This window comes from Lissotriton vulgaris, chromosome 2_2 (genome assembly GCF_964263255.1).
Source record: "Lissotriton vulgaris chromosome 2_2, aLisVul1.2, whole genome shotgun sequence".
Lineage (NCBI taxonomy): Eukaryota > Metazoa > Chordata > Amphibia > Caudata > Salamandridae > Lissotriton > Lissotriton vulgaris.
In genome coordinates, this window is record NC_141688.1 from 301,430,403 (window position 1) to 301,444,932 (window position 14,530).

General features: G+C 47.4%; 1 protein-coding gene across 1 annotated transcript in view; it reads right to left on the minus strand.

Annotated features, from left to right (window-relative positions):
• The window catches only part of LOC147729349 (astacin-like metalloendopeptidase), a 124,552-nt gene that overhangs the window by 74,110 nt on the left and 35,912 nt on the right, over positions 1-14,530 (minus strand). The gene's annotated exons all lie outside the window — the stretch shown is intronic.

Below are 14,530 nucleotides of genomic sequence, written 5' to 3' on the forward strand. Positions count from 1 at the left end.
CTATGCAATGTCGCCACCACCTTTTTTAACAATGGTTCGTAGTTTAATGTGACAACATCATCAACTCGGCTGCTAAGGCAAACTCCAAGATATGTTGCTGTTTTAGTAATCCCTAATGTTGCAGGGACCACAACAGGTTGAAAAATTAGAATTGTGTGGGTCTTGTTCAAATTTAATTTATAGCCAGAAAAAGAGTCAAATTGCTGATCCTCTTGCTTAATTTCAACTATAGCTTTTACTGGTTTGGAGGAGAACATAGCAATATTGTCTTTATTAGCAGTTAATTTTAACTCCAGACCATTAAAAGACACAGGGAAAATCCTAACATTCTGCAGCAAGTGCTTTATAAAGGGCTCAATATAAAGAGCAAATAATAAAGGGAACAGCGGACAGCCCTGCCGCGTACCCCATTGAACAGTAAAGTAAGATGAAAAGAGACCATTAAGTTTCACTGCCGCTGTCGGGTTGCTATAAAGCTTCTGGACTGCCAAGATAAACCTTTGGCCGAGACTGAGTGATGACATTGTCAACCATAGTGCTCCCATGCCGCACGGTCAAAGGCCTTCTCGATGTCCAACATCAACATCCCGATTTGCTGGTTTTAATTGACTAGAGACATTGAATGCAGCTATAGCCGTATTGATAAGAGCAGCCATGTCTCTACCAGGGACAAATCCATGTAGTTGCTGTAAGACTAAAAGATGAATAAGTTGAGCCAAACAGGAGGCGAGTATTTTTGAGAACATTTTTGCATCCGCAATAATCAGTGATATAGGGTGATATGAGCTCATTTCCTCTACAGACTTCACCTTTTTTGGAAATACTATAATATTAGTAATATTCCATGAGGAAGGAGCATCCTCCCTGTGGAATATTTTTTTACATCAAACAAGAAAGACAGATTCCAATACTTCTTTAAAGATTTTATAAAATTCTAACGGAATAGTGTCTTCACCAATAGCCTTACCTGTTGGCAAAGCTCTAACTGCTTCCTCAACTTCTCCAAGATCTATATCCTTTTGTAAAGGCTCTGAAAGCAATGGGTTCAAGACCTGCATTACAATTTCTTGTATATAGTCCGAAGCAATTTTCTGACAAAAAGGTGTTGAATTGCCATATAAGTTAGCATCAAAGAGCCTAAATTGTTCCACTATATCTATTGATCGAGTACAGTATAAACCTTCAACTCCCTTAATTAATTTTATTTGTGATCTAGCCCTTTGGTCGGCAATCTGATTAGCCAACAAACAACCAATCCTTTCCCCATATTCATACTGCTTGGATTTATACTTGTGATAGTTATTGGCTACCTTGTCCCTCAACCTTCTCTTCAATTTGGCTCTTAATTTAATAACCTGTAGATAAAACCGTTGTTTATCTGTGTCCCTTCATGCAATGGCTCTAGCATGTTGTCGCACCAAGTCTAAATAAAGCCTATGTTCCTGCTCCACCAGTCGAGCATTCTGCCAATTCTATTTAATGATATATTGCAACGTAGCCCCTCTTACATAAGCCTTCAAACAATCCCAAATTGCCGCAATGGACGCTGTCCCCCAATTTCCCTCTATGTACTCCCCTAGTGTTCTTCGCATAGGTTCCACATAGTCTGAATTACTGAGGAGATGTCTAGGAAAAGAGAATTCCCTCACTGCTTCTTTAACCCCAGGTAGAAGCAGTACTCTTAACATCACTAGGTAATGATCCAATGTAATTTTTTGACATACCTCTATGTATGCTTTTTCAAACGTAGTATTTTTAGTAAAAATCATGTCTATTATAGAATACTGTTTATACAGTGATGAATAAAAAGTGTATCCTGGTACCATTGGATATAATCTCCAAGCATCCTCCAGTTTATTTGATATTTGATATTTATTAGGATTTATAAAGCGCATCTATCGCTCCGGAAGGAGCATCTTGGCGCTGAGCATACAGAAGAAACAGCTTGGTGGAGCATAGATCAGATGGCTGCGAGAACCGATAGATCAGACTGTGGGAATATCCAGGTCTTCAGGAGTTTCCTGAAAAGGCTTTCTGTGGGAGCGTGCCTGAGGTTAAAGGGGAGGCCGATCCATGCCGTGTCCGCTAGGAATGAAAAGGTTTTTCCACCTTTAGTTTTTAACTTGATTCTGGGAACACTAACCAGATTCTGGGAACACTAACCAGTTGTTTATCGTCCTCCTTAGCCCGCCCCGCCTCCCAGCTGAAGCGCCCTCCCACAGACAACAAACAGCGCTCACACACCTCGTAGCGCCGTGACTCGCTCTACGCTCCCGAGCTGAGTGGTCGCTCCCCCTGCTGCTAAGGTACCGTCTGTGCAGCGCTTTTAATCTACTCCTGAGTGCATTTAACCGCGTTTTGCTCCTGCCGCTCTGCCCATTTTGCTCGCAGCTTTGAACATTTAATTTGCTGTAATTGACGATCTGCCCATTCACAGTGCAACTCCACCAGCGTGACTCTGCAGTTTAATTTATTGACTCATCGCCGCTTGTGCTACTTTGCATCCTGGTGACCAGCGCAACCCTGCTTCAGTCCTTGCGTGTCCCCCCCAAGCTCTCCTGCCGCCCTGACCCCTCCACCTCCATTTTGCTGTTGTTTATCGTCCTCCTTAGCCCGCCCCGCCTCCCAGCTGAAGCGCCCTCGCCCCTCCCCCCACCATCCATTTATGGCCAATGCCCCCACGCGCAGCGTCCACGCGCTTCGTACACGCCGAAGGTGCGCCAAAGGTAAGCCCGTCTACGCCCGTCCGCGCCTGGACCGCGCCCAGCGCCAGACCCCCTGCCCCTCGCACTGCCCAGCCCCCCCGCGTTACCTACGATGCCGCCACCCTCCTAGCCCTTAACCCCGGTCGCGCCCCCAACTGCTTCCAAGCCGCTCCGGGACGCACCCATGGACCGTTCTCCTGCCTCTCCTGCAAATTCAGCGGCACCGTCAACGTCTCCGCTCCGACCACACCACAGATTCCCGACCCCAACCACCTAGAATGCATCCTTCTCAACACCCGCTCGGTCCACAGGCACGCCATTGACCTTTGGAACCTACTAGACACCATCTCTCCTGACGTCGCCTTCCTAACGGAAACATGGATGAACGCTTCCTCCGCCCCTGACATCGCCATCGCTATCCCTGACGACTATAAGATTACACGCAAAGACCGCACCGACCAAACAGGAGGAGGAATCGCTATCGTCCATAAGAAATCAATCCGCATCTCAACCAGCTCTGACGCCAACCTCGCCAACTCCGAACACCTTCACTTCCAGATCCACATCGACCCCAAGACCACACTCAGAGGCACCCTCCTCTACAGACCACCAGGACCCCGCGCAAAATTCAGTGAAGACATCACGGACTTCATCACCCCACACGCGCTCCCCTCCAAAGACTACATCCTCCTGGGAGACCTCAACTTCCACCTTGAGAAGTTCAACGACCGCAACACCGCCACCCTCTTAGACAACCTCGCCAACCTCGGACTTAAACAACTGGTCACTTCCCCCATCCACATCGCAGGTCACACACTCGACCCCATCTTCACCTCTAGCAACCATGTCTCTTTCAACCACACTACGGAGCTCCTCTGGACTGACCACAGCTGCGTCCACTTCACCTACAACAAGCCGAAACCCATCATCCACCTCCAACCAACTCTACAAAGAAACTGGAACAAAATCACCACGGAACAGATCTCCTCATCGCTCCTTCAAACCTCCCCTGCCCTCTCTTCTAACGCCAACGAAGCCGCCTCCAACCTCACCCTTTGGTTATCCAACACCGCAGACACCTTAGCACCACTGAAAAAACGCCAACACAAAATCAAGAAGGCCTCATGGTTCAACAAGGACCTCAAGAAATCCAAGAAACTATGCCGCTCCCTTGAAAAGGCCTGGAAAAAAGACTTATCCACCAGCAACAAGGACGCCTTCAAAAACGCCATCCGTACACACCACCAACTGATCCGAAAAGCCAAAAAAACAGCATTCAAGGATCGACTCGACAACAACGCCCACAACAGCAAGGAACTTTTCAACATCGTCAAGGAATTTTCCAACCCCTCGGCCAACTCCAACGACATCACTCCCTCTCAAACCCTCTGCGACTCCCTAGCCTCATTTTTCCACAACAAGATTGCAGACATCCACAACAGCTTTGACAACCAACCCGGAAACCAACCCACCCTACCATCTGCTGACCATCTTCCCCCAGTTAACACCCTTAACGCCTGGAACCCAATCTCCACTGAGGACACCATCCGCCTGATGAATTCCATCCACTCTGGATCCCCCACAGACCCATGCCCTCACCACATCTTCAACAAAGCAGACTCCGTCATAGCCCGCACCTCCGAGACGTCATCAACTGCTCCTTCAACTCCGCTACCTTCCCAGAAGACTGGAAACACGCTGAACTCACCGCCCTTCTGAAAAAACCAACAGCAGACCCCACCGAACTCAAAAACTACCGCCCCATCTCACTTCTTCCATTCCCGGCCAAAGTCATCGAGAAAGCTGTCAACAACCAGCTCGCCGCCTTCCTCGAAGCCAACAAATCCCTCGACTCCTCACAATCTGGCTTCCGAGCAAAACACAGCACTGAGACCGCCCTCATCGCAGCAACAGACGACATTCGAACTCTACTGGACAATGGAGACACAGTCGCCCTCATCCTCCTCGACCTCTCCGCAGCCTTCGATACAGTCTGCCACAGCACCCTTTTACAGCGCCTCAGAAACATCGGAATCCAAGGAAAGGCACTGGAATGGATCACCTCGTTCCTCTCCGGAAGAACCCAGAGAGTCCGCCTCCCACCATTCAAGTCCGAGGCCTCTGAAATCATCTGCGGCGTACCACAAGGATCCTCACTCAGCCCCACCCTCTTCAACGTATACATGAGCCCCCTCGCGACCATCGCCCGCCAACACAACCTCAACATCATCTCTTACGCGGATGACACTCAACTGATCCTTTCTCTCACCAAGGACCCCAGCACCGCCAAAACTAACCTACACGAAGGAATGAAAGAAGTCGCCGAATGGATGAAACAAAGCCGTCTGAAACTGAACTCAGACAAAACAGAAGTCCTCATCTTAGGTAAATCCCCCTCTGCATGGGACGCCTCCTGGTGGCCGGAAGCCCTCGGAAAAGCACCCATCCCGACAGACCACGCACGGAACCTTGGCGTCATCCTGGACTCCTCACTTTCAATGAACAGACAAGTCAGCGCCGTATCCTCATCCTGCTTCAACATCCTTCGCATGCTCAGAAAAACATTTCGCTGGATCCCCACCGAAACTAGGAAAACAGTCACCCATGCTCTGGTCACGAGCCGACTGGACTACGGAAACACCCTCTACGCAGGTACCACCGCCAAACTACAGAAGAAACTACAACGAATCCAAAACGCCTCAGCCAGGCTCATATTAGACATCCCACGCAACGAACACATCTCTGGTCACCTTAAAGACCTCCACTGGCTACCCATCAATAAGAGGATTACTTTCCGACTGCTTACCCACGCACACAAATCACTCTACGACATCGGACCAGATTGCCTCAACTCTCGACTGTCCTTCTACACCCCCTCCCGCCAACTTCGATCTTCCAGCCAAGCATTCGCCACCGTCCCTCGCATCAACAAAACCACCATGGGAGGCAGATCCTTCTCATACCTGGCTGCCAAAACATGGAACTCACTTCCCACTTACCTTCGCCTCACCCAGAATCACCTAGCGTTCAGAAAACAACTTAAAACGTGGATATTTGACAAATAATCCCCCTCCCCTCCCCAAGCGCCTTGAAACCCTCTGGGTATGTAGTGCGCTATATAAATTCTATGACTTGACTTGACTGAATTGGCTCCTGATGACCTCAAGACACGCGATGGGGTGTAGCGCAAAAAGCGCTTAGCCAGGTAAAAAGGGCCTGTATTCCTGGTGGCTTTGAAAACCGTGACAAGGAGTTTGAAGAGGATTCTTTTGTGAAGGGGCAGCCAATGAAGAGTGTTAAGGGCTGCAGAGGCCGAGGACCTTCTTGGAAGTTTAAGTACAAGCCTAGCCGCCGCGTGTTGGACGCTTTGTAGTTTCTTAAGGGTAGACTTCTTTATTCCTGCCAAGAGGCCATTACAATAATCCAGCCGGGAAAGGATTAAAGCCACCGCGACTGATTTCCTGGCTGAGATGGGAAGAAAGTCAAAAAATTTCTTCAGCTGCCTGATGAGACTAAAACAGCATCCCGCAGTGATGCGCACATGATCGTCAAAACTAAGAGACTAATCAAATTGGACACCCAGATTGCGGGCCGAGGAAACGGCACTCGGCGGAGCTTCAGAGTTATGGGGCCACCAATCTTTTGGGGAAAAGAGGATGTCTTTACCTATGGGTATTATTTCCGTTTTGGCACTATTGCACTTAAGATGGTTATTGTTAAGCCAAGAAAAGACTTGGGAGAGGCAATTCTGAAGTCTGAGGGCGGCATCGGGGTGTTTTTTATCTATGGTGACGACAAGCTGGGTGTCGTCAGCATAAGATGTTACGAGAATACTGTGGGATTCAATCAATGTGAGAAGGGGGGCCATATAGATATTGAAAACGAGTGGGCTCAGTAGACCCCTGGGGCACACCTGATGTAGTTGGTCTTTCGCCAGAGAGGAAGGGGCCTAGTGAAACTGTTTGAGATCTGTTGGATAGGAATGATGTTATCCATGTTAATGCAGTGCCCGTTACACCGATCTCGCGCATTCTGTTAATAAGGATGGCATGTGAGATGGTGTCGAATGCTGCGGTTAGGTCGAGCAGGATGAGTACAGCTTGTCTCCCCTCATCCTGCAGGAACTTAATGGTGTCCGATAGCTCAATCAATGCAGTTTCTGTGGAATGGCCAGGGCGGAAACCTGATTGCTGTGGGTGCAGGATATGATTGTTTTCCACAAAGGCTTTTAACTCCTCGTGTACTAGCTGCTCTGTAATTTTGCCTAGTGCCGGAAGTAAGGAGATAGGGCGCATATTGGATAAGTCTGTCGGGGATTTGTTTTGTTTTTTCATTAGGGGCTTGACTATGGCCTTCTTCCATTCAGCGGGGACAATGCCTGAGCTGAGGGATTCATTGACAATGGTATTGATTGAGGGGTTGACGGCCTCGATGAGGTGGTGGAGGATAATTGGGGGGCAGGAGTCCGTGGGGGCTCCCGATCTACAGGTCATGATAGCCTTCTGTGTTTGCGACAGGGAGACTGTTGAGAAGTTACCCAAAGAGGGTAATTTGGTGACGGCATCCTGTGTGGGGATTGAGGGGGGGAGGGGGGAGTCTTTATGAATGTTATTGATTTTGTCAATGAAAAAGTCAGCTATTTGATCGCAAAGGGTTTGGGATGGAGGAATTTCAAGTGCAAGGGCCTTGGGGTGGGTGAAAGACTTGACTATATTGAAAATAGTATATTGTTTCTGTTTAGCTTCCTCTATAGCAGTGGTAAAGAACTCCTTTTTAGCTTTTTTTATGTTGGAGAGGTATTGTTTCCTCTGCAGGATGTATAGGGTTCTGGAAGTGTGATCGTAGGTTTTCCTCCACTTTCTTTCAAGGACCCTGCACAAAAAATGGCTTTCGGTAAGGGCCTGAGTATACCAGGGGGCATTAGGCTTTCTTTTGCAATGGACTGATTTTTGATTGTTTGGGTTGGAATTGGCCAAAACCACTTTATCGATCCACACGTGGAAGTTTTTAGAGTCTTGCGATACGTCTCCAACGATAGTGGGAGGGGGGGCAAGAGGCTGAGGGTTCAACTTAATGCGCTCGGCCACTTTCTTCCAGTTGGTCGAGAAGGGGGTGGGGGAGCACTTAGTGTTCGGTTGCGATAGGGGTTTTGCCTTGATGGAAAAGGGGATGAAACAGTGATCGGTCCATATTTGTGGGATCGGGGGAGATACAGCTAGAGTATCTAAATTTGTACAGATGCCATCTAGCGTGTGGCCAGCCCGGTGCGTAGAGGGTGTGACCAATTGAGAGAGGCCAAAAATATCAAGTGATTGCTGGAAGTTTGCAGTGTGAGGGTCTGCGCAGGATTCCAAATGAAGATTAAAATCACCAAGGAGGGTGAAGGTAGGATAATGGGTCATAAGTGATCCAAGAGTCTCGTCGAGGGAATCCAAGAATGGCGTGGCGTTTCCGGGGGGGCGATAGACAAGTCCTCCTGAAAAGGAGGAGGAGGTGATTTGGATCTTTGGATCACAAAGCCTATGCCCTCACAGTCCTTGAGAAAGGCCAGATTAAATGTATGGCACATAAAGGATTTTTTGATGAAGATAGCTATACCCCCTCCCCTTCCGCAGGGTCTATCCCGTCTATGGATGGTAAAGTCGAGCGGGAGGGAGGTTGCCAAGTCAGGGTTGGACGCATCGTTTAGCCAAGTTTCGGTGACGAAAAGGGCATCCAGGTTGTGAGAAAGTATGAGGTCATGGGTATCTTGGCCATGACATGCTAAGGACCTGGCATTGATGAGTCCGCATTTGAAAGTGATAGACTTGTGTACTGGTGGGGGGAGTGGGTTGGAGATTACACACGTGGATCCCAGGGATGACCATCTGCAAAGGCGGCATGAAAATGGGCCCGAGAGATGATCAATGGGGAGGTGACCCTTACAGCAATAGCTGGCCATTTTCTGGCGCACTAAGAGAAGCTCATTGGAGTCATACCTGAAGGCTGGATGGTTTTGGACAGCATGGCCCGCGCCCGGCGCAATCCTGGCGCCGACGGGCTTGGCTTAGGCGCGGCTTCGGCGCACCCGCTGCGCCAGCCCGCTGCGCCGTCTGGCCGGCTTGCACATTTATAGGAAGGAAGGAGGGTGGGAGGACGGCGCGACTAGAGCGCTGACCTCACCTACCTCGCTCAAGATGGCGCCCACCGCCGCCGAATGTTGGTAGAAAACGGCTGGGCTGAAGGGAGAGGAATAATAGGTGTGAAGAGTGTCAGAGTACCTAAAGCACAATTCCCCTTATGCTCACAGCCCCCAAAGGTAAAGATACGGCGGTTTTAAAATCAGTTAAAAAACGCTCCAAATATAAAGTTAATAATGCTGAGATCGAGTTGCCTTAAATCGCAATTTGAATAAGTCTTCAGCAGCTCGCAGTTGATGCAGATAAAGAAGTTCTAAAATGGCTGACCTAGTTCTACCCATTCTGACACAGGTTGAGGTACTAGTGTTGTCAATCTTCTTATCTAAAATACAATTAAAGTCTCCCATGACAATCAGCTCCCCTGCCCACTCCATTAATTCAGAACATAAGTAGTTAATAACCTCAGGGCAGTGGGTGTTGGGACAGTATACCATACATACTGTAACCCTATGCCCATAGCTATTGCCCACCTCCCTTTAGGGTCTATCATCGTTTGAGACACAGTTACTCTACAATTCTTAGATTTGAGTATAGCCACCCCTCAAATAGATATCGACTGCGAAGTACATACAAGTATGTCAAAGCCAGGCTGTTTCAACTCGGCTCTATCCTTAAAGCTAAATGCATTTTGGCAATCCTTAATATATGAGGTATAAACATACCCAGTTCCTCCATTACTAGCTGACGCTTCCCAGTCTAATTGAGCCCTGATACATTCAAGCACATGTACTTAAAGTCCGGCATTTATCAATACTTGTAAACTCAATGAACTCACTTCCCCCCTCGTTATGTTCCCCTTTCCCTTGTACTAGTGTTAATTTAGCTATACTATGGCTACATAAGCACCACTCTCCATGACATCCCCCTCCTGTCATTTCACCCGCTTGACTTATGTAGGCCGACTACACTCTCTGACCCGCCCTCCCAACTCCCCCCCAGTACCTACAAAAAGGAATCGCCTGCTTCCCTGCTATCCCAAAATAAAGGCGTATTGAAGGCCCCCCTCTACCTCCCTACGAGCACCAAGACCTCACCGCAACCCACCACCTCCTACCTAAGTATATATACAGTAATAACGGAGCAAAATAGAGCCAAATTTACAAAAGTATTTTTAGAATGTGTGCTGGAAACCACTTCCAGTGACTCCTCTCTATTGTCCCAAAAGTACATCCTTTAATCAATACATCATTTTTTAGCGGTGGACTGCCACTTTGATAGTGCTTGTATAGCATCCCTCTCATTAAAGAAAAAATTTAGACTGTCGTCTCTAATCATTTTTAAGCGAGCCGGCTCTTGCAAAAACACTTGTGAGCAAACATCTTTCAGAGGATCCATTAATTGGCGCAGCCTCCAGCGCTTGTCCATAGTTGATATACAGAAATCCGAACGCACCCATACAAAGTCTCCACCTTTACATGAGCTAATGGACGTGCTTTTAAAAAGATTCCTTGGCATATCAAAAAATTGGTTGTGAAAAATTAGACCTAGCTTAGTTGCCCTGCAAGGTGGACAAAGGCAATCTGTGCGCGCGCTGATCCTTGGTGACCCTATACCAATAGGCTAAGTCAGGCAAAACTTTCTGAAATAGTCTGACAATGAAGGCCCTCGAGTTCGAGCCTTCCCTTCCTTCTGGAATACTAAAACCCCCTAAGAGTCTGACGCTGCTGCCGATTCTCGAGGTCTTCAATCTTGGCTTGCATAAACATAATTTGTGAGTCCTGCGTTTTTGCGAAGTTCGCTGCATACGTGTTAGCCTCTTCCACCGCTGCAACACGTTGTTGTCGGTCTGTGACCTCTGAGGAAAGCTGAGTGACCTTAAGTGTGACACCTGTAAATGCTTGCTTAATCTCCCAAATTTCATCCTTAGCCTGCTGTTAGTACTCTTGGGCTGCTGCTCGCTGAACAGTTAGCGCTTGCCTAATTCTATACAATGACGGTTCCTCGCTGTCAACTGATTACTGGTCTCAAGCAGACATCCCTGATTCGGGGGCAGGCGCTGATGGTAATACTAGGCTGTGGGCAGGGTAAAAATTGTTTGAAGGGTAGCAAGCCCAGTTTCTGCTAATACCTCTAGCAGTCCATCAGATGACGGTACAAGGAAACTTGGAGATCCGCTAGTAAATCCGCCTAGCATCCAGTCCTGGCCTTCAGGACTATTGTGAGACACAGGTGCATAACCGAGCGGGGTCGCAAGAGTTGATTGCAAGGCTCCTTCTCCAGACCCTACTCCTGCTGCCATTGCCATATTGTTGGGGTTTGATAGCCTGAGACAATAGCCTTAATTTCTCACATGGTCGGCACCCATTTACACAGGGGACTCGACCCAGGACCAGTCTTTACAGTACTTGCCGCCGCCTCTTTTAGTCATCCCAGTGCATCGTCATCTTGCAGCTTATTTCCTCCACATCGACCCTTACCGCCTTTGCCTGCCCTGGTAGCTTTAGCACCTTTTGCGCCTTTCCCCTACCAGTGGAGCATTGGCTGTAGAGCAGCTGGGAACCCCTGCCTTATTGGTACCACCTACTGAAGTGCATTGCTGATTCACGTTTCCTTTTCGTTAACTATACTGAATGGACTGAGTATTTCCTTCCTCATGAACAGGAATGGGTTGCACCAAGTCTGATTCCAGTATCCGTGGGACTACAGACTGATTGATCCACGCTCTATCACTGTTATGCCAGTCCCCCTTCTTATCCCCTGTATCTATGCTTAAAAGACGATTTAATGGTTGCATCAGTGCTTCAGCCAAGTCTTCTGGGGTCAGCCCGCCATTTTTCAGAACAGATATTAAATCAGATGCTGAGCCAGATTCTGAAGTGTTGGTGCCACTGGCTGCTGGAGCGATACACGCCCCCTTACTTACAAAAATGGCTTCCTCCGTTTTATTCATGCCTACAGCTCCAGTAACTTGATCTCTAAGAACCAGTTCAGTTCTTTTAGCAGTTTCTTGACAAATAGAAGGATGGGGATTTGAAGGGGATTCACCAGTCTTCCCGCATCCTCCCGGCCCTCCAGGACTGCCTCGTTTAACATCTCGGCCCACAGGACCGGAGCAGCTCGGTTGCTCTCCCGGAACGCAGTAGCCTCAATATGGGTTTACCCAGCTGGGGGCCAGTACCGATACCGGGACTGAGAATAGGCACAACACCCACTTCGGCATCACCTGCCACCGGCATAACTTCAGGCGTGGTGTTTCTACTGCCTCCTCCATCATCTAAGCTCCCCCCAACTGTCATGGTATTTGTAGGTACCTCAGGCCGACCCCGTCCCCATTCTGTGCTTCATGTACTGCCTCCAGCAGCACTTTCGACCTCTGCCTGCTATCTTGTCTGAAGGAAACACTCCTGTAGTCAAAAAGTGATGTTGATGTAAGCCGCAGCGTAAACCAACGCACAACACGACCAGCAAGCACTACTTTCTATAGCTGCCCGATCCGGGACATCAGATGTAAGTACTGCTGCTGAATTCGGGTTCTTTTTTAAAAAACATGTAGTTCCCCAGTGCGTCTCGATAGCTGCACCTCATAAATTCGCTAAAGACGTGAGCGGGCTGTCAGCGGTTCATCCGGGGCACATGAGGAGTGCAGAGGAGAGCTTCTGCAGAGCGCGGAGTCAATCCGCCATCTTCCTTTTGCTTTTTTAATGAATATACACATCATAGTAAATGATGCGTCACAGAGATAATCCTCAAATTCCTTTAGTGTCTCATGGTCGAGATCCTCAAAAGTTGGAAACATTTATATTTCTAGTCCTCTCGGTATTTTCTCATTCTCCAAAAATTTTGCCAGTGTGGTGCCATCCCACCACCTGGATATCTCTTGTTTTTTAAGTTTCTCTAATCTCTAGAATTTAGTTTTAAGACCCTCTACATTTGGGCCACCAGTAGGTATTCCTCTTACATTCTATCTTGGTGGGAAAAGATCCCACCAAGTAATACTTGAAATATATATAATATAGTATTTAAAAAGGAATCTGGGCAGGAATCTGGGTGGGTTAGTGTAATTATGGGTTATGTACTAAAATCATGCAATAGTTGCCAGTGGAGCCCTGCATAAGCTAGCACCTAAGCTAATATTCCCAAATTATCCACACAAAGGGAAGTACCCTAAATCAGTGTGCATGCAGTGTAAGCACCCACTGTCACGGTGCAATCCTCAACTGGACTTCACAAAGTTTAACAAAAACAGAGCAAAAGGTGCACCACCTTATGAACAATGTCACAAAATTACAAAGTCTGCATTCAAAGTTGTTCTTCAAGTCCTCCTTTTTATTTAATTACAATTCAATTTGAAGACACCATAAACTGTGTTGAGTAGACCAGCCAACGCATTTCATCCAAAACATTGGACTTCTTCAGGGCTGTAGAATAACAAATATATCCACATATAAATACATTAAAAACACTTAAAAACACAATTTTACAATATAACGAACAGAAAATTACATCTGTTACAGGGACATAGCTATTTACATTCATTTTATGTGAGTATCATGTATTGGTTTAGATATTCCTGCATCCATACTAATATAATAAAGAGAGAGCCCAAACCTTTGAGGCGGGTAATCTAAGGAACCACAGCACCAATAACAACACCCAATACAGTGTTGGAAAGGGCAGTTGGAGCAGAAGGACATAGGCTATGCAGACGCCCACCATATACATTTAAAAGGTAAAAGAACCGTGCCAGGAAAGTAGTGCCTTGTGGGCGTACCTGCGTTGTGCTGTGGGCGTGTGCTGGGGGCGTGACAAACGCTGGGGACGTGTGGTACGTTCCGCCCTTCATGCCAAGTCTCATATTGTGTGCTAATCTCACCCTTATCCCTTAAAATACCCCTGCACCTCATAATCATAACCCAGCCTTACTCCTAAAAATACCCCAACACCCTTAAACATTAACCCATCTTAACCCTATACCCTGTACCCCAAAACCCAAACCTATCCCTAAACCCAAAAAATACCCCTGTACCCCAAAACCCAAACCTAGCCCTGAACCCTATAAATACCCCTGTACCTCAAAACCCAAACCTACCCCGGAGCCCTAAAAATACCCCTGTACCCCAAAACCCAAACCTACCTGTGAACCCTAAAAATACCCCTATACCCCAAAACACAAACCTAGCCCTGAACCCAAAAAATACCTCTGTACCCCAAAACCCATACCTATCCCTAAACCCGAAAACTACCTCTGTACCCCATAACCCAAAACTATATGTGAACCCTAAAATACCCAAACACCCCAAAACATATACCTCAGTACCCCAAAACATATACCCCTATACCCGTACTTACCTTATCCAAACATTTAAAAAAACATGCTTTTACCATTCATGCATTTACAACGAATTTTGTTGTAAATGTATGCGTGGTAAAAGCATATAAAATGTAATGCCATGCGTTATAATGGCATTGCGGAGTCATGGTTCTTTCATAATGACGGTATGCTGAAAGAAAGTTGCGGAATAATAGGTGTTTACCCTCCCCGGTAAGTACATTGGTGGCACGCCGGCCCACATCTCCAGCAACATACTCATATTTTTTCACCACCCATTTGAAAAATGTGCAGGTCTCTCTCATTGATGGCCATCACCAACATACACTTTTAGACACACCTCCCGCCACAAGTTCTAGAATTGCGAACATTAGAGC